Source organism: Rhipicephalus sanguineus, unplaced genomic scaffold (assembly GCF_013339695.2).
Source record: "Rhipicephalus sanguineus isolate Rsan-2018 unplaced genomic scaffold, BIME_Rsan_1.4 Seq344, whole genome shotgun sequence".
Classification (NCBI taxonomy): domain Eukaryota; kingdom Metazoa; phylum Arthropoda; class Arachnida; order Ixodida; family Ixodidae; genus Rhipicephalus; species Rhipicephalus sanguineus.
This window is the reverse complement of record NW_023615056.1, coordinates 7,621-33,991: the sequence shown is the minus strand read 5'-3', so window position 1 is coordinate 33,991 and position 26,371 is coordinate 7,621. Positions and strand designations below refer to the sequence as shown.

At 48.2% G+C, this 26,371-nt stretch overlaps 1 long non-coding RNA gene across 1 annotated transcript; it reads right to left on the bottom strand.

Moving 5' to 3' along the window:
* LOC119377087 (uncharacterized) lies at positions 1-25,426 on the bottom strand. The gene is made up of 3 exons (XR_007414651.1): positions 25,188-25,426; positions 15,206-15,265; positions 1-133 (listed from the first exon to the last, which is right to left on the bottom strand). It is a non-coding gene; the product is annotated as an uncharacterized LOC119377087 (long non-coding RNA).
* Between the last annotated feature and the right edge of the window lie 945 nt (positions 25,427-26,371).

Sequence of the window (26,371 nt, the reverse complement as noted above, 5' to 3'; positions counted from 1 at the left end):
AAATATTCCTACATTGAGGTTCTCACTGTCAAGATCTTTTATGTATTTCCCTAGATACTTGTTTAGAAGGTGCGCAACAACACCTTCAAACATCTTGAAATTGACCTCTGTCACTGGCCTTGCAAATCTAGATCTGAAAAAGAAACAGGACAGATAGGTTAATGTGACACAGTGCAACTATTAAACACCAAAGCACATTCTAGGAAGTCAGTGCCACTGTGAAAATGTGCTGTGTGTTTAACAGACAATATTGCAAGGTCTGTCCTTTTTCTGCTGTGCCCACGACTACATAGTAAATCAAGTTGGCTTCTCAAGTGTATGTCAATGCACTCTGCTGGCAAACAAAGTGAGGCACTGCGCATGTAATCACAGCAGAAGCAGGGAAATCAGTCAATGCATTACAATACAAATAAGTCACAGTTCTTTCAAAGCGTGTTTTGGCCATTGGAATTACTGCTTCAGGAGCGGTCATTCCCACCGCTACCCCAGAGGACACAACTGTCGGACTACTTTCTGTCAACTCTACCTCGTCTTCTATCCAGGGGCAACCACAGTGTACACCCATCAATGCATAAAAAAAAACACTGCATGCAATACATTCTCACTTAAAAGTGCCTTGCTCAAAATTTCAGACTTCGCTTCCAGCTATCATGGTTCACACCAAAGGCTGGCATGAGCTTCCACTTATAGTGGTGTGCCAAGCTTTAATGCCTCTGCACAGCAGCAGTGACGTCATAAAATTTCCGAGTACAATGACATTTGCAACAAAAGGTGAGAATGAGATCCTTCGGTTAATGACTTCTCATGTTCATTTCTCATTTATACAACAAAACGCCCAATGTAGATATGACTGCAGCTAAAAGGAACTTCCTACACTATGCCTCTACGTCATTTTGTAAATTATCAGTTGTGGGGTCTGAGGAACAACGCAGCTCTCGGAATACACGGAGACAGTTTATGCCGTTGGGCAACAACCACATGTAAATTTATTAAACACCTTTGACAAACGACGAGCTCGCCTGCTGAATCTGGTACACAACTAGTAACACGCTAAGTAACCTTATACAATGCCAATACAATACACAGAAAACATAGCACACGCAATGTACTGCGAAGGCAGCATCGCCGACATTCAACTCACCATGAGGGGTCCACAGGAAACGAGCCGCGGTATCGTCCCTATGGGCCCACCATGGGAGACATCCGTTTGCACATGCCGTCAAACCCCAAAATAGACTTGCTGCTGTTTTCTGTACACCGGCCTATCCTCACCGACAGGGCAGTGCCACCGCGTCACCTGACACCGCGCGATCACAGCGCACCTCTCGCTCGGCTGCTGTTAATGCTAACTGTGGCCAATCCGAGAGACACACGTGCGTCACAAGGCGCAAACGACTTTACAGGGGGTGATAGCACCCCCACACAGTGTAGTAGTTTACAACGTCAGTCCATCCTCTGTCTTTCATAATGGAGGATGTTTCGACATGTGGGTAAGTTCATCGTACTTCAGAAACCATAGCGCACTACATGAGACAAGATGAAGACAGGACAAGTGCTCATTTTAAACTAAGGTTTTATTGCAGATTCTGAGCATATATAAATATGCATCTGAAACTGCAAGAGCAAACAAGTGACAGAAGAAAGAACGTGTATGGACACGTGTTGTCTCTTTCTTAGATAAAAGAACAGATGGCAAGCTGACACATTGGTTTCCTGCCCTAGCTGTCTCAAACGCCTCTACAATTTCTCTCGTTATCTTGTTGCAATGGCAGTACAGGACAACTGTTGTGTACCACCAGGTGGTGTTGCTGTAGCGACCACCTGCTGGGAGCAGAGCAGCCATGTTGAATGCAGCAGGCAGTGCTGGCTGCCGCCTTTCGTGCAGCTGTTATAATAAATCAGTTGAAAGGACCTTCCAGCTCTCCGAGTTCATCACCTTGTGTTCCATCTAGCCTCCGGTGCGAGCAGTACTCAGAAGTGACGACGAAGACGGGACTGTATCGTCAAGTGCGTATGTTGAAACATCGCGCAAATTCATCGTGACCATGACTTCCACGCTAGGCCTGATCGAGCCTTTCGATACGTCCACGCCGGCCAAGTGGGATTTGTACGTAGCAAGGTTCAAGTTCCTTGATGCAAATGCAGTGGCGGGGGAGAAGCATCGTTTGGCGGTGTTCTTCAGCATTTGCGGCGTGGACACGTTTGAATTACTGGAATCACTTGTGGCCCCAGAAACGCCCGAATCCAAAACACTTGACGAGGTGTTCGAGGTGCTCAAGGCTCATTTTTCACCGCAGCCATCGAAAATAGTCCGCAGAAATACATTTTACAAGCAGAACCAAGCACCAGAGGAGACAGTATCATTTTACATCGCCGAGCTCCGGCGCCTCGCCCAGCACTGCAATTTTCCCAACCTCAAAGAAATGCTCAGGGATCGTCTCGTGTGCGGCCTCCGAGACGAGCACCTGCAGAACCGATTGTTCGCAAACAAGCAGCCGACCTTCGCCGTGGCCCAGGAGGAGGCTCTGGCGGCAGAAGCGGCCGCGAAAAGCATGAGGGTTGCCCAGCAGTCTGAAGAAAATGACTCTGCCGCGACCGTTGCCACGACAAACCAAGTGAAACGCCAGGAACCGGCCGCACTCGAGCAGACGGACTGTCCGGCTACGAGTAATGGCACCTGCTGGTTGTGGTGGGGCGCACCTCCGCGCCAACTGCCGTTTCAAGAACGCGCAGTGCAGAGCTTGCAAGAAAACTGGCCACATCAAAAGAGTCTGCCGAAGCGGCAGCTCGAGTGGCCAGCAGCGTAACCTGCCGCCTCGACAGCCATGGAATTCTAAAGCGGCGTACAACGTAACCGCGTTGCCTCATGATGAGTGCTACTACAGCAATCACGTCGGCGCAGAAGGCTCACAGATGTCTCGCAAGCTTCGAGCAAAGGTTGCTTTCGAGGGCCAGATTTGCGAAATGGAGATGGACTCTACATCGGATTTCTCGATCCTCACCGAAGAGATATTCCGCCACATCCAGCAGTGCAATAGAGAGCTGACACTGACTGACTTCTCTTCGACAGTGGTCGATTATCAGCTGAGTCCAGTGCATGTTATGGGGTCCTGCAACGTGCATGTGGAGTACAGGGAGTTTGCGGGCCTGTTGACGCTACTGGTAGCAAGGGGCACCCGCACCAACCTGCTGGGAGTTGACTGGTTTCAACCAGTGGGCATTATCATTACTAGAGGCCGGATTTTTAGGCACTAAAAAAGGTCGTTTTAGGCACCAAAAATAGGCAGGCAAAACAACGTTTTAGGCTTCCAAAATCTTAAATATAGCTTAGAAGGGTAGCGGCTTGGGCTAGTTGGTATGTCATGACGAAATGTATAGCGCGAACGGGGTACTTAGACAGACAGAATATATTCGTCTTAAATATAGGCACAACAAATTTTCACATAAAAGCAAATAATTTCAACGAAGAAGTGCGCGACCTCTATCTACGACCGGAAAACAAAAACGTTATTGCTTAAGATGGCACAAAGGCGCCAACAGTTGAACATAGCCGTACAATTGTGCTTTGTTCCGCAGGGTTCGCAGAACACGGTCTCTCCCATATTCTGCACGGTGAGTCAAATGTCGACTGTCGAATCAACGTACTCCTGAGTGTCTTTTCGACATGACTGCGAAGGGCAGAGCATGAGCAGATAGCCAGATCGCTAAAGGACCAGAAGGGAGGGATTCCTCCTATTGGCCAGGTCGAATCGCGTATACTCAATATCAATTTCTCCCCTGACAGTGAACCACTCGCGTAGCCAGGAAGGGAAGGGGAGCTTCGGGGGGTTCAACCCCCCCCCAAAACTTTTCAGTTTTGCATGTGTATGTATACACGCACACATGCAAACGCACGCACGAATATACATAAGGTATGGTTGAACCCCCCCCCCCCAGAAAACAAAAAAAAACAATATGGCTACGCTACTGCAGTAAACACCTTACGAAGTAAATTACAAACAAAACAAAAGCCCGTGCACATCACAGTTTTCATTTTTTTTTTTTTTTGCTCTTCACTCTAACTTCTGCTGACGACTCTCCGCGGTCTCCCATTCACCAACCGCTCGCACCATGTCAGCGCGGCGGCGAATGCATGCCAGCATGTCCTACTTCACTGCTGCTAGTGGTTGTTTTCAGGACGTTGGCTGAACTAGAGGACTAGGTTGAACCCCAAACAGCTCCGAACAGTCAATGTTGCCCGGTAACATGAATAACGGCCTCAAACTGCACTTGGAAGCGAAACTTGAGGCTAAACAGTGTTCATATAAGCGCCGATTTTGAAAATAGGCATTTATAGGCATTTGTAAGCAATTAAGCACAAACGCCAAAGATAGGCATTTATAGGCACTATAAAAACACTATAAAAGCCCTTCTTAACCTCTAATTCATGCTCATATATCAAAGTGGCGCGATAGGAACGCAAGGAATAAAAAAGGCATTTGCCTAAAATCCGGTCTCTAATCATTACAGGTGTCTCCCAGGTCAAAAATATTGACGGTCGACTCTGTGCTCTCAGAGTTCAATGAGGTATTTGAAGAGGGCCTGGAGAACTACGTGGGCCCCCCAGTCTCTCTGCACCTTGACCCCAACATTCAACCAGTGCGCCTCAATGCACGAAAACTACATTTTGCAATTCAACCGAAAGTGGAGGAGGAGCTGGGCCGCCTCGTTCAGCAGGGACTACTGGAGCCTGTGACACAGCCAACGTGGGAGATGCCCATAGTGACTGTACTCAAGAGCAACGGTGACGTTAGAATATGCGGGGACTACAAATCCACAATTAACAAAGCTCTGAAGCAGCACCCGTATCCGATTCCCGTTGTGAGTCACTTGCTGTCATCTTTATCGGGAGGGAAGTGCTTCGCGAAATTAGGCCTTGCACAAGCTTATCGACAGCTGTCCGTAGATGAAGCATCAGCAGATGCTCAGACCATCGCCATGCATCGAGGGGCATATAGAGTAAAGAGGCTGCAGTACGGGATAAGCAGTGCTCCCGGAATCTTCCAAATGCCAATGGATGGGCTCCTCAAGAACATTCCTGGAGTAGTTCCATACTTCGACGATATACTTATCGCTGCTGCGACTCAAGAGAAACTTGCATCGCGTCTTCGCGAGGTGCTTCAGCGATCCAAGGACGCCTGCCTGTGGGTCAAGAAAGAAAAATGCGTTATTAATGTGCCGAAAGTCGAATTTCTGGGCTTCCGTGTAAGTGCTGCCATTATTCTTCCCACGGGTAGGAAAGCTGCTGCTATCCACGAGGCACAACCTCCCAAGAATAAGCAAGAGCTACAAGCATTTCTTGGCCTGCTCAATTTCTATCACAGCTTTTTGAAGGGTAAGGCCACAGTTGCCGAGCCCTTTCACCGTCTTCTGGACGCAAAGGCAGTGTGGGCCTGGGGAACGAGGCAGCAAAAGGCATTTGATGCACTGAAGAGCCTCCTCTCCTCAGACACAGTACTGACACACTACAACCCAACTAAGCCTGTGGTGTTAACATGCGACGCAAGCCCTGTGGGCATTGGGGCAGTACTTAGCCACAGACTAGAAGACTCCAGGGAAGTGCCCATTGCATTTTACTCGCGCACATTATCAGAGCCAGAGCGCAACTATGCGCAGATTGATCTTGAAGCACTGGCCATAGTTTCGAGCGTGAAGAAATTTCACGACTATCTCTATGGGCGCGTGTTGTTGATTGTAACAGACCACAAGCCCCTCCTGGAAATTTTTGCGCCGGACAAGGTAACCCCGCCCATCCTGTCACCTCGAATGCTTCGGTGGCCCATCCTTTTGAATGCGTACAGCTACGCACTGGTCCATCGTCCGGGGAAGGAGGTTGCCAACGCTGATGCGCTAAGCAGACTGCCTTCGCTTGCGCACTGCCACCATTACCCGAAGTCTTCATGCTGGAGTTGACCCCGAAGCCTCTTCTGCAGGCCAAAGACATTGCTGTTTTGACGCGGCGGGACCCTGTGCTGTCTTGTATTCTCAGCTGGGCTCTTAGCGGTTGGCCTTCAGAGCATCTGGGTGGCGAGTTTCAGGCCTATGAGCAGAGACAGCACGAGATCTCAGTGTACAAGGGGTGCGTCCTATGGGGAAACAGAGTTGTGATCCCTACAGGTGCTCGAGCTCAGGTACTGGAGGCATTGCATAGTGCACATCCAGGGATTGTCCGTATGAAGGCTCTCGGTCGCAGTTATTTGTGGTGGCCGAAAATGGACGCCGACATTGAGCACAAGGTGAACGTGTGCGGCACATTCCAGGCATCAACACCAGATCCCCCTCAGGCGCCTGTGCACCACTTGGAGAGAACAAGGACACCGTGGTCACGCCTGCACATAGATTTCGCTGGGCCATTTCAAGGGCAAGTTTTCTTCATTGTTGTGGACTCTTTCTCCAAGTGGCTTGTCACGTATCTCGGGAGCGCTTGCAATGCGGAGTGGAGTTGGGAGCAAGAGCGAGAGTCGGGAGACCGTGGTGGCACTGCAAACCCACTTTTATGTCACACACCACGGCAAACCAAAATAAACACTAACACGCACTCAAAATTTACAACCAAAAGTAACAAGTGCAAACCTACTGTGTTAATGCTCAATCACCAACATTACAAAACATTCGAGCTATGTCTAGCTCCTCTCAACTTGAGAGTCTGGCCACTATGGCCTCTCAGTCAGTCGCACTACTAATGGAACGTTCTTACGGATCGTGGTGTCCGATGACTCGATCCAGTTCCAAAGTCGACGCGCTGTCCCGTCGTCAAAACTCCTGTCGACGTCTCAGGGCCATCGTCGGTGATCAGACGCCTCGCTGATCACCTTCGTTGCCGACGCCTCGTTCTCCATCGAGAACACCGGTCCCTCCCAGCTAGGCCTAACTGTCAGCCTCTCCTCAGTGCCACGGGGTCGAACTACCGACGTGGCTCCGTGATTGTCGGTGGGTTGCCGTCTCGTCGAGCTGGGGTGGTGCCGCAATGGCCACGAGAACTGCGTTATGAGGCTGCCGCAAGCCCGGGAAGCCTCGCTCGGTAGACACCAAGGTCGACGGCCACCCTCCCGGGACATACACAACGTTGCCTCCAGAACTCAGCCCTGCTGTACCCGTCGCGGACGCGATGCTGGCTTGCACCACCTTCCTCTTGGCCAACTCCACCGCACAATGACTGCTTCTTCCTCTGGGGTTCCGCAACTCAGTTCGGGTCGCGTGGCACGCGCCTTTCTCGGGCCAATGGCGTGCGTGGACGTGGCGGCGGTGCACACCATCGGGTACTTTTCCATTCCCCGCACACCATCGACGCATTCCGCCGTCCGGCACTTCGGGTCGCGTGGCACGCACCTTTCTCCGGTTAATGGCGTGCGTGGACGTGGCGGGGGTGCACACCATCGGGTACTTTTCCATTTTCCGCACACCATCGACGCATTCCGCCATCCGGCACTTCGGGTCACGTGGCACGCGCTTTCTCCAGCCAATGGCGTGCATGGACGTGGCGGGGTGCACACCATCGGGTACTTTTCCATTTTCCGCACACCATCGACGCATTCCGCCGTCTGGCACGCGCCCCGTGCTCCTTTACTCATGACATGGCTGGAGGTGGTTCCAGTGTCGTCTGTGACCAGTTCCACTGTCGTAAGGTGTCTGCGCCGCCTCTTTGCGACTCACGGACTACCTGACATTATTGTATCGGACAATGCAGCACAGTTCGTGTCTGACGAGTTTCGACAGTTCTTAGTGGGCGGCCTGATTCACCACGTGACATCTGCCCCTTTTCATCCAGCAACCAACGGGCAGGCAGAGCGCATGGTCAGAACAAATTTGAAACGGATCATCCAAGGCGACTGGGACCGACGTCTCACGAGTTTCCTGCTCCAGCAGCATGTCACTCCATGCACTAGTACAGGAAGGAGCCCTGCAGAGCTACTTTTCAATCGCCGTCCCAAGACACTTTTAGACAGACTGCACCCCGACAGGATGACACACGACCAGGGCCAGACTGTCTGCACTGAAGGAGAGCAAAGACCAGCGCGCAGTTTTGCACTCGGGGACGCAGTGTATGTGCGAAACTACGCTCCTGGAACACGCTGGGTTCCTACAAGTGTTGCTGAGGTGGTGGGGCCATTGTCATACAGGGTTCACACACCTGACGGCCGGGAACTGCGGCGACATGTGGACCAGATGCGGCGCCGTCATGTGGACTCCAAGCTTGCTGAGCAGCCACAGGCCAGCAACTCTGCCAGGCCGAAAGACTCTCGCATTGACACAAATCAAACGGGCTCTCGCAGTTCTCGCCATGTCAGGCGACCAGCTTACTTAAACGACTTCCTCTGAAGTACAAAGTTGGGGGGAAGGGACTGTTGTGTACCGCCAGGTGGTGTCGATGTAGCGACCACCTGCCGAGAGCGGAGCAGCCATGTTGAATGCAGCAGGCAGTGCTGGCTGCCGCCTTTAGCGCGGCTGTTATAATAAATTAGTTGAAAGAACCTTCCAGCTCTCCAAGTTCATTGCCTCGTGTTCCATCAAGCCTCCGGTGCGAGCAGCACTCAGCAAGAACCATCAGATTGAATAGAGGAAGACACTGTGGCTTCATGTCACATTTCTTACAATGGGCAGGGAGTTGTCCATCTATGGCAGCAATCCCGACTTTATTGCTGTGCTCAAGCAGATGCACACTCAGGCATCTGCCAGTCTGGCCTACGTAATGCCTTCCACGTGAAAGTGGAATTTTGTAAACGCCTCTTCTGCACAGCTCGGAAGCACTGTGCTGGCTACCGTGGCAAGAGGCGTATTTGATACAAATTCTGCTCTTCATTTATGTCGGCTATTGGCCAATCCCAAAGAGAGTGAGCACAGGCCCCTGTATAAAAAGAAGGCACCTAGTTCCGCTTCTAAACTCTACTTGATGCACACAAGTGTTCATAGCATTTCACAGGATGTTTTTCTCTCACCAAGCTCCAGGAGTGGATCATGACCCCTTTTATTTTTAGAATGCATGCCCCTCCCCTCCTCTCCCAGGAAACCGCAGGTACTTGTATAAAAAAATATAAAATAAACACAACTACGTCGATGCTTGCCCCTCTGCAACAAGCACTTTAAAATGTGAAGCACGAAGTAAAGATTGAACACAATAAAAACAGAGCAAGGTTAGAGACAGTGAAAAAAAGTGACCAAGTGAGTGTTCAGCAGGCAGTTTCATTGTTGTCTGCCACTGCCTGTCAGTCGTAAGACAATATGAAAACAAAAAAGTCTCTTGGTCCCTCTCATATTACAGGGGCCTCTTCAAACACCCATTTCTTATTCACATAGACTGAAGGCATCGATAGGGGCACACAATCTGAAGCTCTTTACCGTGGTACGTTCAAAATACAAAAAATAAAATCAATGCCCTCAACTCGAATTTCACAAGGTCTGCACCACCTAATGCCAATCTCGCAGTGCCTGCATAGCACAAGTTGGCACACCTGGGTTTGCCTCTTCCTTGCAGTGCACCAATCATGCCGTAGCACCAAACACAACGTGGTACCCCAAGGAACAATGCACTATGACATTCACCTCTTGAATAACCCTTTCGAGCGTACAGCACACACACAACGATGCTGCTCACACCTGCAAAAAGAAAAACTTTCACATAGCAGCACACCTCATGTGCATATTTCTCCTGGCTAGGAGACCACAGGCTTTTAAAAAGCTGCCTTGTTTGGTAGCTTTTTTATTCTACGACAGTGTCTGGATCCATATAAAGCAGTGCAGCAAAAAACATGGCTGATCCCTCCGTCATAGGAATCGGTAAAACGCGAAAGTAAAACGTGTCCTTACAGAAGTAGCTGAATGTTTACTGTACATTGGTATAAGAGAACCTGCACAATGTATATTGGTGTTTGGCATTTATATCACCGTTTAACATGGATGCATCCACGCTGACACTTGGTGGCACATCTCCATCCCGACGACTAACATCAATGATCAATGATTAAACAAACCCTTGTGGTAGCTGTAGTAGTCAAGAGTGAGAGTGTAATCAGAGAAAACGGTGGGACAGCCAGAAGAGCGCTGCTGAGTGGACACAGAACTTTAGCTAAGGCAGCGCCTTCCTAGGTGGCGGCTAAGGTTGCCATTCCGCGCCATGTTAAAGAATTATTGAACACCACGGCCTAGAGGGAAACTAGACGCGCGTCATGTAGCCCGGCCGCGATTTTTCTTGGGGCGAGTGTAAGCGGGGAATGTTACAGCCAGGCAAGGCAGGCGCACGTCGCAGAGCTATTTTTGGTATCGATGGAGGCTACGAGCGAGGCCGACGCTTGGGCTAAGATCGCCACCTCGCGGTGTGTTAAGGCATTGACAAAATTGCATTTCTCCTGTTGGAAAGGCGCCGAATGAGACGGACGCATAGCAACTACGCATTGCAGGAGCTCATCGAGGCCACAGTCATGATGCTTTACCTCACTTTACCGCTCCCAGAGCGCGACACTACCCCCCGACCAAAAGTACTGCGAGAGGAAAGTGTAAGATATAAAAGGGGCATTTGTAAAGCCTCCAGAGTATGTGATCGTAGCGCAGTAAATAGCGTGCCCGACAACTGTTTTCGCAGACTGAGAGGTCGTGGGTTCGACTACAGTTGATGTAACATTTTTTCTTTGCCATCTGATCGTGTGCATTTTTTCAATGTCACTTCCGTGACGGAAAAACACTTTCGTGTTAAAAAAAAACAGATCTGAAGCAGGATTTTGCAGCAGTAAAGTGCAACTTATGTTCTCAACCAATTACGGATGAACACTTGGCAACATCACATCCACCAGAAAAGCTTCTGGAGAGTGCCACTACAGTAGACTCCTGTTAAGACGAGCTCGAAGGGACCACGGTCATCTGTTCGTCTTATCAGGAGTTCGTCTTATCAGAAGTGCCCCCAAAACGAGACATGCTAACATGCCAAGTGCATCCAAATATGTTACTTGAAAACACTGAATGGAGTAGATTTAAAATGGGGGCAAAAAGACAAGAACAAGCATTTATTTGGCTCACCTAGATAAAAACTATGCCTTCAAGCAGAGTATTTACATGAATCTTATGAGCACTCGATTTTGCATGTTCAAAAATAAAAATGCTCATGAAGATATTTGCTACCACATTTTAATGATAAAACTGCAGAAGAGTTGGAATCTGGGCCAGTTGGTTCATGATACTTGACGAAAGCCAGCAAAAGAACGGGACACGAGAAAAGGCAGACACACACACCGCTGGAACTAACAACTGTGACTTTATTGAAGAAAACCATTCAACGAAGAAACCTCACAACGCATGTGCAGCACGTCTGTATCACCTACAACGTCACCCAGTGAAAGATTACGCAATCATCTTTCTTGCCATCGTTTCAACACACTAAATTCCTTGTCAATGAGGCAAATTGACGGTGTGCTTATACATCTATCTCCGCTTTTCCTAATGTAGTATGCCTCCACAATTTCCCGTTCTTCTTTGCCCTTTCCTCTTCCCAGATAAGTTACATTACTGAAAAGCGGGTAGCACCCGCATTCCCGACAGTGACGTGCTAGATTCACCCCATCATTCGAACTCAAAGAAGCGTGATGCTCACGCAACCTAGTATTAGTATAAAAAGTTGGACAGGTTATCTCAAGCGGTGAAGAACTGTAAAAGGAACTCTCTTCAAGTGTTTTTCTCTGCAAAAACTCACAAGCCAGAGTGTCCTTTCAGAGCCATTGTAACAGAGGCAGGTTCCTGGCAAAAGCTGGTGGGTCATTTCCTGCAAAAACACCTGAAAAGCATCCCAGTGCAAGACCCGAACGGCGTCGACTGCGCGTATGACGTCGTGCAGGTGCTCGACGAAGGAATTCCAGGAGCTAATTTCGCCTTTTCGATCGACGTTGAAGATTTATTCTACAGCATTCCACATGACGAACTGCTTTTGGCGGTACGCGATGTAATAGAACTCTCGGGGCCGATTGCCTTCCAGAATGACTGTGGTGTGTCTGTTGACGCCTTTTTAGAATTGTTGACGATGTATCTGTCATCCACGGCTGTAGAGTTTAAGGAGTCGATGTTCTTGCAAAGAAGGGGTATTTGCATAGGGTCAAGCGTTGCTCCTGTGCTGTGCAATATATTTTTAGCTCGTTTTGACAACTCGCTTCGGGGCTTGATAGATCATGAACGTGTCTGCCGTATCTTTAGATACGTCGATGATTTTCTCATTGTTTTAAAAGTGTCTTCATCTGACTCCTTACCTGGGGTTGTACACCAGGTCGTGGAAGCGTTTGAGGCTTCTTCTGACACTCTTAGCTTCACCCATGAACTTCCATGCAACCGGTCCATCAGATTTTTAGAGCTTCAATTAACCTTTCATGATGATGACCATCTTTGTTGGTGTTTTATGCCTAGGAGTAAGAAAGCTCTTTTGCCGTTTGGGTCAGCACATTCAAAGATCGTTAAAAGAGGCATTATTTCAAACTGTTTTTTAAATGCTCTGAAAAAAAGTTGCCCTCATGCTATGAAGACCAGCCTAGACAACCAGTTCGAGAGGCTGGAAGCTGCTGGTTACCCTAGGGATCTGCTGTACGCGGTGGCAGAATCTGTGCTACAAAAGATTAAGAGGCCGCAAGATAGCACTGGTCTGCCAGCACAACGCATTCAAGAGAAACCGTTTGAAATCCTACCTTACATACATAAGGTTTCTCATAATATCAAAAAGGTTGCCGCGCGACAGGGCGTAAATATTGTTCTTTCAGCTCCCTGCAAACTTGCTAGCCTATGCTCACATGTGGCTCGTGGAAAGACTAGCAATCCGGTGTGCACTACGAAACACGAGCGTTGTTTCACGAAATGTGCCACATGTGTTGTGTATAACATTCCGTTGACCTGTGACCGTATACATCGGCCAAACCGGCCGATGTATTAATACTAGGTTGCGTGAGCATCACGCTTCTTTGAGTTCGAATGATGGGGTGAATCTAGCACGTCACTGTCGGGAATGCGGGTGCTACCCGCTTTTCAGTAATGTAACTTATCTGGGAAGAGGAAAGGGCAAAGAAGAACGGGAAATTGTGGAGGCATACTACATTAGGAAAAGCGGAGATAGATGTATAAGCACACCGTCAATTTGCCTCATTGACAAGGAATTTAGTGTGTTGAAACGATGGCAAGAAAGATGATTGCGTAATCTTTCACCGGGTGACGTTGTAGGTGATACAGACGTGCTGCACATGCGTTGTGAGGTTTCTTCGTTGAATGGTTTTCTTCAATAAAGTCACAGTTGTTAGTTCCAGCGGTGTGTGTGTCTGCCTTTTCTCGTGTCCCGTTCTTTTGCTGGCTTTCGTCAAGTATGATAAAACTGTAACAAGCTCCTATGTTGACGATTAGAAAAACAATTAAGAGACAAGCACAATTTTCCTTCAAAGAATGTAAAATTTATTGTCCTGGCAGTTCCTTTTCTTCTGTGAGCCTGTTTTGCTGGCTCTAAGATCACTTCTGGATACGCTTCGGTCGCGTGCTGTTGTCCTGACAAAGTCATTATACGCCGACTTGCTTAAGAAAGTCTGCAAGGTTTTCTTCGAGGTCCGGATATTTTCCAGTTTTTGGAAAGTAGTCACTTTTCCTGATCGACGTATCCCATCGCGCTACTCACGGTCACAAGCCTCGCGCACATGAAAAAGACACGACGTAGCTATATTCCCTGTGCAAAATAGCCTTCCTTTGTCGTGCGCTTCCATAATCAAAATGGCTCATCACAATTTGCACCTTCACTGGGAACAGATACAATGCACACAGGTCCTACGCGAATTGACCACAAAATACATGTGCTCGGCCGCCATTGTGTGATGGCGATGACAATGCACCTGACCCCTCTGACGGGGTGGTTTCGGTTTTGGTTTCGTACTCGATTGTAATGTACAGACCAATTCTGTTCCTGTTGTTGCTTTCTTTTTTTTTTCCCACTCCCCTTGCGTTTGCCCCTTGACCACGGCGGAGGGGCCCCAAGCTCTTGTGTTGTTCTGTTCTCCTTTGTACTCCAGCTGGGAAACCGAAGAACGGGGGGGGGGGGGGGGAATACAAAAGGACGCAATGGCTTGGGGGTCGAAGTTGTAAATCCCCTACTCTTTTTGTTGCTTTCTTTGCTGATAAAGCCCAGACCTCCCCCACCCACAGGCTGGGGGTGAGAGGGCATACCAGCGTTATCTGCTGACCGGTCTTCTTCGTTTATCTTGCGCGCTCTCCGCGTCGCGATTTGCTTGGCGTCTTTGCTCCAGGAAGCGTCTTTTTAAATCTTTTTTGCTTTTTCTCAGTCGCCTGAATGCCCCACCAAGACTGCAGTGTTCGTTTCGCAGAATCGCTAGCGTTGTCGATCACCGCAAAAGTTCGTCTTAAAAGAAGAGTACAGTTGAGCGGTTCGTCTTGAGTGAATTTTTTTTGCATTGAGTCTATGGGAAACCAAACAAACGGTTCTCTCTTGTTCGGCATAAGCGAGAATTCGTCTTAACCGAGGTCGTCTTAACGGGAGTTCACTGTATGTGCCTATGTGCTATGCAGTGATTTCTTTGCATGATTAAAATATTAAACATCTTATCATCGAGGTCTTCACCTGTGCTAAAGGCATTCAAAACTATTAGGTCACAACTACCCACAAGTAAAAAACTGGGGCTCTAATTACGCTGATCTGGTTGCCTCACTTGAAAGACCTCCCTATTTTAAATATTCTGTCTTGGGGAGCCTTTTCATTAGCACGTTGTCACAAGGACATCTGCTCTAACGTTGGAAAATTTTTAATTGAACCAGGGCAGTTTTGTAGCTAAATTCTTAAGCTGGCAATAATATAAATTTATTTTGATTATGGCAATATTTCTCACAAGTGAGACAATTATTCATTTCTCGGTCAATCCCAAGGGGTGGGTTGAACCATTGATGGAGAATATCATTATTTTTACACGTGTGTGTGTGCAGAAGGGCATGAAAGATCCGTTCAAGCAGTCAATACTGCCAAGCTTATCATCACAAAGCTCTTTTAGTAAAAAGCTTGATCAAACTTTTACAGCGTTAGCTGTTATTAGCTCCCACCAATAGCCGATTTTGGTGGCAAATGTTGTCCGTTGCAGCCCACAATGAGAAATATGAAAAAGCCAGAGTTCAAATGGAATTGAAGCCAGGCATTCTCCGAGGTAGTCACCTATCTTACCTCAGAGCCACGCCAGTGCTTCGAAAAAGACCCTCCAGATGCAAGCAGTCCCGGTAGCAGCTGTGCAAATACAGTAAAAGGTCGTTAGTTAAGATTTCACGGGACTGAGAAAGGTGTCTGAATTAACCGCCATGCTGAATTATTGAAAGTAACAAGGAAATAATAAACAAATGTCTATACACCGTTTTCTTGCAAAGTCACGCGACTGACCTTCGTTCGGCAGTTGACGCCACAGTGGTATGGGCAAAGGCCGTGAATTTCAGGGCATGTTCTAGCAGCACATACACGTGTGACACAAATGACAAAGATGGGACTCGGTTTCTTCGACCAGATCATAGGACCCACCCGAGCATGGTATGAAGCAAAAATTGCAATGTGTAGCGGTGTGGACCTTTACAAGTTGTGCAACGGAACAGATGAGACCACGGGCAGCAAGTTACTGCCACCAACGACACATGCTAACACCGTAAACATGCTGTTAACGAGCTACGTTTCTTTGCAACAAATGAAAGCTTACAAGGTCACAATTACTTCACAAGTGGGTTTGTGAAGAATATTGCAGTGGTGGCATTGCAACATTGTGGGAGAGCATTTCCTTCCCTTAACGCTAGCACGATCACGGTCTGGCGGCAGGAACCAATGGTCTAGGTCGGGAGGGAGCCCCCCACCCTTATCCTAACTACCTCTTCCATGTCGCCACTACCCCTCGTTTCCCTGCTCACGGGAAATGGTCCCTCGGCGAACGGGACAACCCTCGTAAAATAACGAGACGAGAGGTTATAAAAAACCCACCAAGCAAGGAGACGCTATCCCTGGTGCCAGCGGTGGAGCCACTACCAGAAGGAGCCGCCGACAACCGTCAATGAAAGGAGAAAGCTTACCCTTGGCTTTACATAGACTGTCCCTCTAAGCGAAGCATTCGAATTGTTGCTCGCAAAGCAATAAAGTGTCATTTGCAACTTAGCCAATTGCCTTATTCAGGTGAAGCTGCCGTAGCTGCCATTACTCGTGCTATGAAACCACTGTGGAGCACCAACTGTGCATGCAGTGAAGCACCTCAACACGTTGAGTGTCTGCACACGCTTAGAAAAAGAAGCGAGATACTTTTCGTCTTCTTTTTTTACATTACAGAAGCACATGATAAGCGCATCCGATAACTCTCAACGTTTGCACAAAAGTGCACTCCTAGGTGCGAGCACATAAAAATTAAAAAGAATTGTGAGCATGAACATTGAAAGAAACCTTGAGTCGAGTGCTTTAGCAGACGTGCTCCGGTGAACATTCGAGGCAAGTTATCGTCAGGGAAAAAAAAAAGAAATCGTGCCGCCAGCAGCCCACATATTATTCTTACTTCCCCAATCAAACCACAGACCAACGTTACTGAATTCGGATTCCTTATTCCATGATTCATTTCCAGGCCAGCCACTCTCAGCGTCTTTAAGAGACACCTTTGAAGACATGAATCCTCACGGAGGAAGATAGCTGCATTGTGACGGCTCGCAACCTTTGAAGACATGAATCCTCACGGAGGAAGATAGCTGCATTGTGACGGCTCGCAACAAGCTGCATTGTGACGGCTCGCAACAAGAAGTCCGCTGTAAAGTACTGTGATTCAAGCTCTTATAAAGTGGCAACCACAGATGTGGACGTTGCAGAAGTTCTCAAGTCTGTCCTATTCTGGGCTCAGGGCAGGCGGTCAGTCACAGCCCTCAAAGAGGCAGCTAACAACAAAGACATCTTTACTTGCTGGAACCTGTGGCTGGACTGAGGCTCCAGGGTCCTCGTTATTGTCTTCCGTGGATGCTACCAGCACCTCCATCCTGTCCCCTCCCCCCACGGTGTACGTTTGGGAGGAGGTGAGGTTCACTCTTCATTCAAGTCGAGGAGATCCACCTCATCTATAGGCGGGGCAGATTGAAGGTGGGAGCTGAAGATGGCTCACGCAGAGGGCGAGGTCGGATGGCACGGAGCAGCACCACGGCAGCCTCAGCGGTGTCAGGATTGGGGGCTTGAGCGGCCATCTGGCGAATGGCAGCGCTCGCCTGCCGCTTGGGCCTCAGTCAAGCCGCAGGTTCCAGCAAGCAAAGCTGTGTTTGTTGTTGGCTGCCTCTGTGTCCTCTTTAAGCGCTCCGGCCAACCACCTGCACTGAGCCCACATTTGGCACCAAACTTTGTGCGCCAGATGTAGGGGTATGGGCCAGCAGCCGCCCAGAACCCCTCAGAGACGACACAGACACAGCGAGCAACACAGCTCAACTAATCAGAGGCTCGGCCTTGACGGATCATCAGCGGCCACTAAGCGTGAGCATGCCAGCTCATGCTTAGTGGCCGCTGATGATTCCGCTGTAGCTGGCGCTCCTCATACTATTGATGCGAGCCAGCAAAACAATCCGGAAATTTTCAGAGAGTACCTGTGTCCTCTCGCACTGTCATTTTATCACTATACGCAGACAAAACATGCCAATGCTGTCAGTTCGTTTCACAGAAGTATTGTTTCAGCTACGATAGCCGACCAAACTGCAAATACGGCATGGCTGTCGCACTAAGCACAATTCAAACTACAGCATAAGGTAGCATGGTCCAGTGAGCCCTTGCAAATTTAGCGCATACTATGCAGTTGCATATCAGCAAAAAGTGTATTGAAAACAAGGAGTCAACAAAAAAAAATTTGGCACATCCCATGCATTGTGGGAATTGCTTTCATGCAAAGCAGTCAGTGAGTAGCTGTCTTTGCTGCATTTCTTGGCTTTGTGCTAAGCGTTACAAGGTGGATAAATGTGTTTTTGGAAATGAAGTAGTTGTGTGCACATCATGGGTTTACAAGGCACATCGACTACACTGGCAGTTAAATATTAACTTTTGATCTGATGCGACGTCAGCATTCACATTAGAGCACAGACGTTAGTTTTATCGAAACGAAGTGCACGCTACAGTGCGATGATGTGAATATCATACACAGCATTCGTTAGCGCATTCCTTCAGGGTCGAGCAACGCTTGCATACAGCTTGTCGAGTCATAGGAGTACACATGTAATGTTTATTAGACTGTCATTCGACATCGCACCTTTCAACACACTGTAGGGCATGTGGATGTAAAGTGTTCTTCGACAACACTGTCCTCTTGCACAAACATAGAGCTAAAAGGGCACGGGAACACGTGGAAGCGTACTTCATTAAAGGGACACTAAAGAGAAACAATGAATTGGTTTAGGTTGATAAAGTGTGCTCGGAGAACTATTGTGTAGTTTATTTCACAACCATATGTTTATTACTAGAGGAGAAAAGCAAGTTCGAAGTTTCATTTTTAAATTTCGCGCCGAACTTTGTAATTCGTGACGTAAAGGATCTCAAAGAGCATTTAACGTATTTTAGCGCCACTGGCTCGACGAAATTTCCACAAACTCATGTCAAGTCTCTGGCCCCCTCAGTGGACAATGTACTTCGATTTAACCGATTAGAAATTACGTAGGCCCAAGCAGGCGCCGTCAAAAATATGTGATGTCACGGCAAATGGTGCCGGAATTCCAAGGTGGCGTCGCCACCTGTATTTTCTTTTTGCGCGTTTTCTCGCTTATTAAGCGTCTTCTCGCAGCAAGCATGGTGTTTCTGGTATTGTGGAAGACTACTTTACTAATGCGAGAAAATTTGTTTTGCTCTTTAGTGTACCTTTAAAGATGCGGGAGATGATTGCATATCTGAGCCGTCCGTTTGCCTTTTAGATTGTGAACTATGTAAGCTTATTGAGTTCTTTGACTACAGGTAACTTTTGCGCATGCGTTGTTGGTTGTCAGGTGTTTAAATTTTCTTTCAATAAACTTCAGTTGTTAGACAGCGCTCGTCTTGTGTCCTCTTCTTTGTGCTCCGTCCCGTTCACGCTGAAAAGTTTTCAAAATGCATCAGTTCCAACTCACCCACCTCTCTGCTTTACTAAAAGCAGACCCAACACTGAAACCACAACTGATGTTAGCCCGACATGACGCCTGTACTGTAGGAGCACGTATGTAACGTTTATTTATGGAGTACATATGTTGGATCTTATATTTGCGGCACTTCACGCTCGGTTCACTCTAATGATTGTTCGAATAACCCAGTTCGCGGCCAAATGTGACCAAATTAATGAGAGCTTGAAGCCATTAAACAATGCATATGCTTGCCAGGATCAAAGAACAAGCCCAAGTTATCTGATGTTCCAAACTAACGAGGGTCGAATTAACAAGCTTTTTAACAAGTGGCCGTTTTATAACGGCCCACCAATTACAAAGGGCTCAGCCATAATTCATCATCATCAGCCCCAGCATACACAATGTTTGCAGCTACATAACTGCACATAATGCCCGACAGTCGCATACTGCATATTTTGCAATTATCTCCAAAAAGACTGCTCCTCCAACTTATGCTGCGACTATGCTGTGTGTTCCACGCAAGCCCGGAGTTTTTTTAGCACTACATCACCTTTCATTTCCCACGTACTTGTTCGACGAACGGCCCCGTAAGACTTCACACCCTGTGCCTTTTAATTTGCTCTGATTTACTGTCTCCTTGCCTCCTAAGCGACCTTCCCTTTGTTTTAAATAATGCCCATCTTCCAGGAGCGCCACCGCTGCACCGAAACATGTCACGGGCCCCAATATACTCAGATGTTGCTTTTGCACTCCTACAATTCTAACAGTAATTTCAGCAAGATGCTCAATTTATATCCACATTTCGAAATAATGCCTAGTCAGAAAGTGTCGTGGTATGCCACAGAAAAAAGAAAAAAAGTCCAGAAGTACACCAGCCTACAGAACACTTTGGCAGGAAGTATGCAAACTGGAAAGGGCCAAGCGACATTTTGCATGTCTGAAGTCTGCCCTCGTTAGCATTTCACGTTCCTTCAAAGATCCTTTTTCGAGTGGTCATAGTGCTATAGATAAAACAAACGTTAGCTCTGACGCTCGCACTACGCATACTGCAAAAGTCACACACCGTAGATACGAACAGATCAGAGAGCCCAGGCCAATGCCACCCACCCCTTCACAGCTTACTTGCCATCTCGTTCAAATAGTGCCCCCCCCCCCAAGCAAGTACAAGAATCTACTACACAAGGCACTAACCACTAGAATAACAGCTCCTCCAATTTTTTGTGCTTTTGAACTGCTACTAGGGAGGCAAAGCGAGGCAACCGATTGAGAAGGCGATGCGAATGGGGCTAAATTACGCTATCACGTTCTACTCTTGAGGCAAAGCTCAAGCATCCTCCAATCTTTTGTGCCTTTGAACTGCTACTAGGGATGCCAAATGAAAAGCATTTTTTTTTTCTTCAGCCCCAGTGTTATTGACAATGAAGCTTCCTTCATCTGTTTAATAATGCATAAATGATTGTTTGCCAGCAAAACATACCTTAAAGGGCCCCTAAACCACCTCCGATAGTTTTTTTTTTAACATTTCAAGTAAACGCGCGCATCGAGTGCAAAATGCCGTCACAATCAACAATGCTGAAAGCAGCAGCGCTACGAGCCACAGGTGCCCCACAAATTCCAAGAAACAATCCCTTCTCCTCTGCGTGCCTTTCGACATCAACATGTTGTCTGCCTGTCATCTACAACACCTGTTTGTCTGCTCGCAGGTACGTGCACTTGCTGTTCTTCCTCCTCGCACAGTGAGGAGGAGCACTCAGCCAGGAAGAGAGACAAGTCGACGAAGGAAGCATAACGAAGGAAAGAGGGAAACGAGCGAGGGCGTCTCTTGTATCATAAAACGCATGTAAACCCTCTATTACGGCACCGTTCCGAAAAACTCTCACGGCTACGTGTTCGTTGTAGGCTCATGCACAACTGCAACACCACAACTAAATCTTGACCTTTGTGTCGTTCATGGATGAAGGTTCGATGTTTCCCAGCCTACACCTGACCCCAAGGTAAGAGTTCAACCCTAATGAGGCTGCACACAATGCAGCTCAAGGACTCACTTTCTGAACTATGTCTTGATCCCTCATCTGAGACTCCAGATGTGTGGGAGTGGGAGGACCGAATGACTGCTAAAAAGACAGGGCGTGCAAACACGGACACAAGAAAGAAGTCAGGACACCACAAACGGCATTTGTGGTGTCCTGACTTCTTTCTTGTGTCCGTGTTTGCACGCCCTGTCTGTTTAGAATGAATACTTACCAACTAGCTCAGCTCTCTGTTATTCTAAGAATGACTGCATTCAATGTCATTACTAAACATTAAAAACTGCAGAGGCATGTTTACCCACCACCTCACCTTCAACTCAATAGGTCGCAGTCTGTCCAATCGCGACAGTTACAAACCAGGTCATACAAGAATCCAGCACTACCACATGTTATATACCCAGATATATACACGACCGATCAATGCAAAGATTGTGAGGCATGAGCTATCTCAGAACACAACCTATGAGAATGGCAGGGATTAATACACAGTAATGAGAACGCAGCGTCCACCGACAGCCTCCGCACGCACTGGCGGGCTGCGCCGCTCAGCTCAGCCCTGGACAATCAACCCAGGGCAATCCAGCCGGCCGGAAAAGCTGCTAGGAGGCAAGACTTTCTAGCCGACACCTGTGGGCTGGGGTCCCAGTCCACAAACACACTAGATACAAAATAGTTTTTAACAGCAAAGCTGTTTAAGCTGGCGTACTATGTATGCCATATCACGATTCATAAACAGGCATGTGCCACAGAAATTCGGTAAGTCCCACTACTCACGACTTGTCCACCATAAAAGAAAAAGGCAAAAGCTGGCCCAACACTAGGGAACAGGAAAGGCAACGGCGGCTGCGAGAAGACACCGAAGCAATGGAAGACCTACGCCAATGACGACGTGCCCGTAGATTTATGAGAGGTACAAACGCATGGTTTCAGCACGAGTTTGTCTCTGAATGGACATCCATGTCGTGTCTGTGACTGTGTGTAGTTTAACTCGAACCTCTCTGCGCTGATAATCAATGTAAAACAACCTAGCATGACCTACAAGCAACCTAGAAATGACCTAGAAGCAACCCAGAAACAATCCTTATCACCTAGCTAAGGCCTAGAAACAACCTAGAAGCAATCACATTAGTCTTCAGAATCATTCAGTTTCGCCGTTTCAAGGCTTGTGCGGCTTAGTGCAAGCTTCGCCAATTTTTTCGATCTAGTTAATAAAAACCAGAAGATAATGAAGGCAAGGAAGGTATAGGGGACGTTGATTGTACTGTTTTAAGTGTATCGTAGTAATTGTGTCATAGATGTGAAGACAGTAAAGTGGACGACACCTTGGCGCTAGTAATGAACGAACCTGCAACCTCCAGATTACGCGCCCGATGCTCGTGCCACTTGAGCTATGGCGAGGGTCATCCCCCCCGTCCACATAGTCGGGTATTTATGTGCATGCAAACCTTCAAGTGCTAGTCTATGACAGAACTGCTACGATACATGTAAGAGAGTACAATTAACGTCCTCTGTACCTTCCTTTGCTTCATTATCTGCTGGTTTTAATTAAGGTTGCGTCAAACAAAAGAAACGAGTGCTCAAAATTCCTTTCCTTCATTCTATCTAAAGGGACATCTTTCGGAAAGGCGTTCGTTCACAGTGACACACAATAAAGGGGTATGCCCCTCCTGGAAACGTAAAGGGCGTTCTCTTGCAAACAGCGTGCACAACAGAATGCACCCATTGAACAAAGGCTCCCTGGGCGCAGTCATAATCCGCCTTTTGCATGCCTCTACAGCGCATGCGCCGCTTCCTGGCGGCGACTCTGGGAAATGGTCTGTACGGCGCCGTCGCAGACGCCGCCGCCTCTCTTTCCGCCGCGGCTTTAGCGGTGACAGAAGTGTTGACTTGTGCAGGTGGTTGAAATATATTTACCGATATATCTGGTTCTATTAGCACGATGCCGTCAACATGTGCCGCTTATGGATGCACTTCCCGAGGCGTGCCCGGCAGCAACATTCATTTTTTCCGCTTCCCATCGGTGAAACGCGATCGTCAGCGCCGTGAAGCGTGGATCAGGGCTGTGAAGCGCCAAAATGAAGACGGCAGTCCGTGGCAGCCTTCGGACTCGGCAAGACTGTGCGAAAATCACTTCGTTCAAGAAATGTTGTTACTTAGATGGCGTACGACAAGAACATGTGTCCGCGTTGTGTCCGTGTCGTCACACAGCAGTTCAGTAGCGACGAAAGTCGCGCTACGGCTTTTTTTTTTTTTTTTTCGTACGATATGTTCTCAGCATTTGGTTTAGAACGTCGACAACAGCGAAGTATGACTAAGTGCGCCTTAATCGCTTCGGTCTCAGCGTAACTACGCTGTTGTTTACTTTGGCGTAAAGGAGTCGCCGTAAATACTGCTTCTAGAACATAATGAATGCCGAAGGGTGTAGTGTCGTGGCCTGTCGTTCACGGGCGGTCAGCGCTTCATTTCTGTTGTCAAAGCACATTCGCTGTTCAGTAAAAACGATTCGCGTATGTTGACATGACTGCCGCGCACCGATTTATAAATCTTGCGGCATTTTGCTTATCTTAGCGAAGTTACAACGTGCGGCCGTTTTTTTCCAGTCACCGTAGTGCGATGTTCCCGGATTTTGCAGGTTCGCCGTCCAACTCGCCCAGGCACCCTGATTTCGTGCCATCACTGTTCGTATACACCGATGAGTTTAGGAGGAGTCCGTACGTGGACGTGGTAGACAACTCATTAAACATGAGGTTGCGCACGTACCCCTCGTCGCGGAATTTTTGTCCTTTAGTGGTCTGCCGGGAGCAACGGGAACCACTTGCCGCCATAAAGGCATCCAACTGTTTCTTGCTCGGCATTTTCATTGATGCTGGCCTTGTCGTCCATCCGTTGGCCACCGAAAAGTAGCCGCCGGGTATGTAAACACTCCCAGGGGGCTCCATGCCTTTTCACAACACTCGAGGCGAAGCTCTCCGCTCATGTGCCGCAGTCACGATTTGTGCTATGCAGCAGCGGTGGCGGTGGTCACTCTATGGCTAGGGTATGGCGGTGGTAGCAGACGCGCGCCGCGACGCCGTACGGTTTGTTTCTCGTAGTGCCCCGAGAGAGGGCGCCACACAGACATGCAAAAGGTGGATTCCCTCTAGAGCAGTTGTAAAGATGTGCGACCCCTCATGAATGCAGTCGAAGCAATGTCGTGTTCATCTGAGGAACCTGAGCTTATCGCAGAGGCCACAAACCACCTGCAGTGCTGTGTGTCACTGGAACAACTTCTTTCTGCAAAGGGTCCTTCAGAGTAACAAAAGTGGTACTGTAAGGTACATTACCTTTGCCTGTGCAGGGGTATAACAAACATGTGCTGGAAGTAAAATTAGACTGAACACCTCTTTTCCTACAGTGTGTGTTTTGTAGGGTAGCCCTCGAGGACACAATATTGATAAAATACACATATAACGGTTGATTATAGAAAGCAGAAATACAGGATTGATTTTATCAACACGTTTCATTGTTTTACTGGACAGTCACTGATACACACACATAATGGTTCAAATATCTACTTGGTAGGGTCCGGCTCTTTAAGGACAGGTCTCATAAAGAAAAGCGAACTTTACTACAACCATTTTCTCTACTGAACTCCAAACTTTCATTCAATGAAATCGTTTGAGCATCATACAGAAAACACTGGCCCTGAGCCTTTTATGAGCTAGCGATCAAGAACATTTAATGAACACTTCAAAAAATGTCAGCACCAAATTTTACCAAAGTGCGCGAACTACGTGCGGTGATCTGGGTTCACCGATAGACATTTCTCTCCGATTCACCCGCCGCAATATGTTACCCCGCCTGGACGGCGAGTTAAGCACTGCGCTTTCGGTGGCCGCGTGTTCCTTTAGGCCGACAACTTTCGAGGGAAAGCCGCAACGCAGAGCAAACGAAAACAAAGAACGCATTGCTCGCCTCAATCGACGAAACAGCAACTCAAGATCAGTATATAGCAAAGACGCTTTCGCCTACCATGCATACGGTTCGCGGCAGAGTAACGTTCACACAAACCTGACTAGTGGCTACAGGGTTCCAGGCACCCCGCAGTCAAGTGGCGGTTGCGGTGGCACCGCAGTTATGCCGAAGGCGAGTTAGCACAACAATCGATTACGGAGCTTTTACGCACGATGCGTACGCCGCACTGTGCGAGCGAATTTCGAAACCACCTCGAAGGAAGAAATCGACACAAATACCTCCTTCCGCTATGGCTCGCTTTTATCCCCACATGCCTACAATCCCTAGACCCCTTTGCCTGCCTTTGCCCGTTGGGAGGCACGAGGGAGGAGGACGCCGCCGGCTTGCGGGAGAGTTGGAGTAACTCTAGGGAGAGTAGCCTGCGCCTGCACCGCGGCGGTAGTGATGTTTCGTCTCTGCAAAGAACCTCTCCCACTTCAGCTACCATGGGAATGATGGGTAGGCGAGCGTCTAAAAAGCAGGACAGCGAATGCAAAAACTTACCTTGGCGTGAGCTGACACCGGCGCTTCGTGGCGCGAAGCGTGTTCTCTGCCGGCCCATGGCCATACCATGGCTGCCGATTCGGCTAGGGACAAATGGAGTTAGGGGCGTTCTCCTCCTTAGTACCTAGGCCAGCGGCCGCCTTCAGGGAGAAAAAGTGCCTAAAAAGGGCTCTACCGAATGGCGGCGCTGCGGTGCGGTCGCCTCACGGCGCTCACAACACTCACGGCGCTGGAAGTGTGTGACCTCTCTCTGACGTGTCTGTGTGTTTTAAATGCGAAGCATTTCTTAGCGAACTTCTGCGACTTCGAGCGTATCTAGCTATCTATCTAGCCGCCTACGACATTGTGCTCTCCTGGCCGTTTCGTTACATGGCCTTATTACGAACATGACAGGTCATATCATGAAAATCATGACACGCATGTCATGGACAGCATGATTTACATTTCACGGCCTTTGGGCTCTTCGGCCGTTCCGTTCATTTCATAAATACCAAAATTGGTACGGCGTGGCAGGAGTTCATGACGAACATAATGACATGTCCTAACATGCAAATTTATAAATCATGACGCGCATGTCATGTGCAGCATGATTTACATGACATAGGTCTCGGGGCGCTCGCGGCCAGGAAGGGATATTTAAGAAAACTGGTATGACGAGATATTTCTGTATGACGAACATAACTGACACGTGGTAATTAACATGAAAATCATTATATGCATGTCATGTACGACATGAT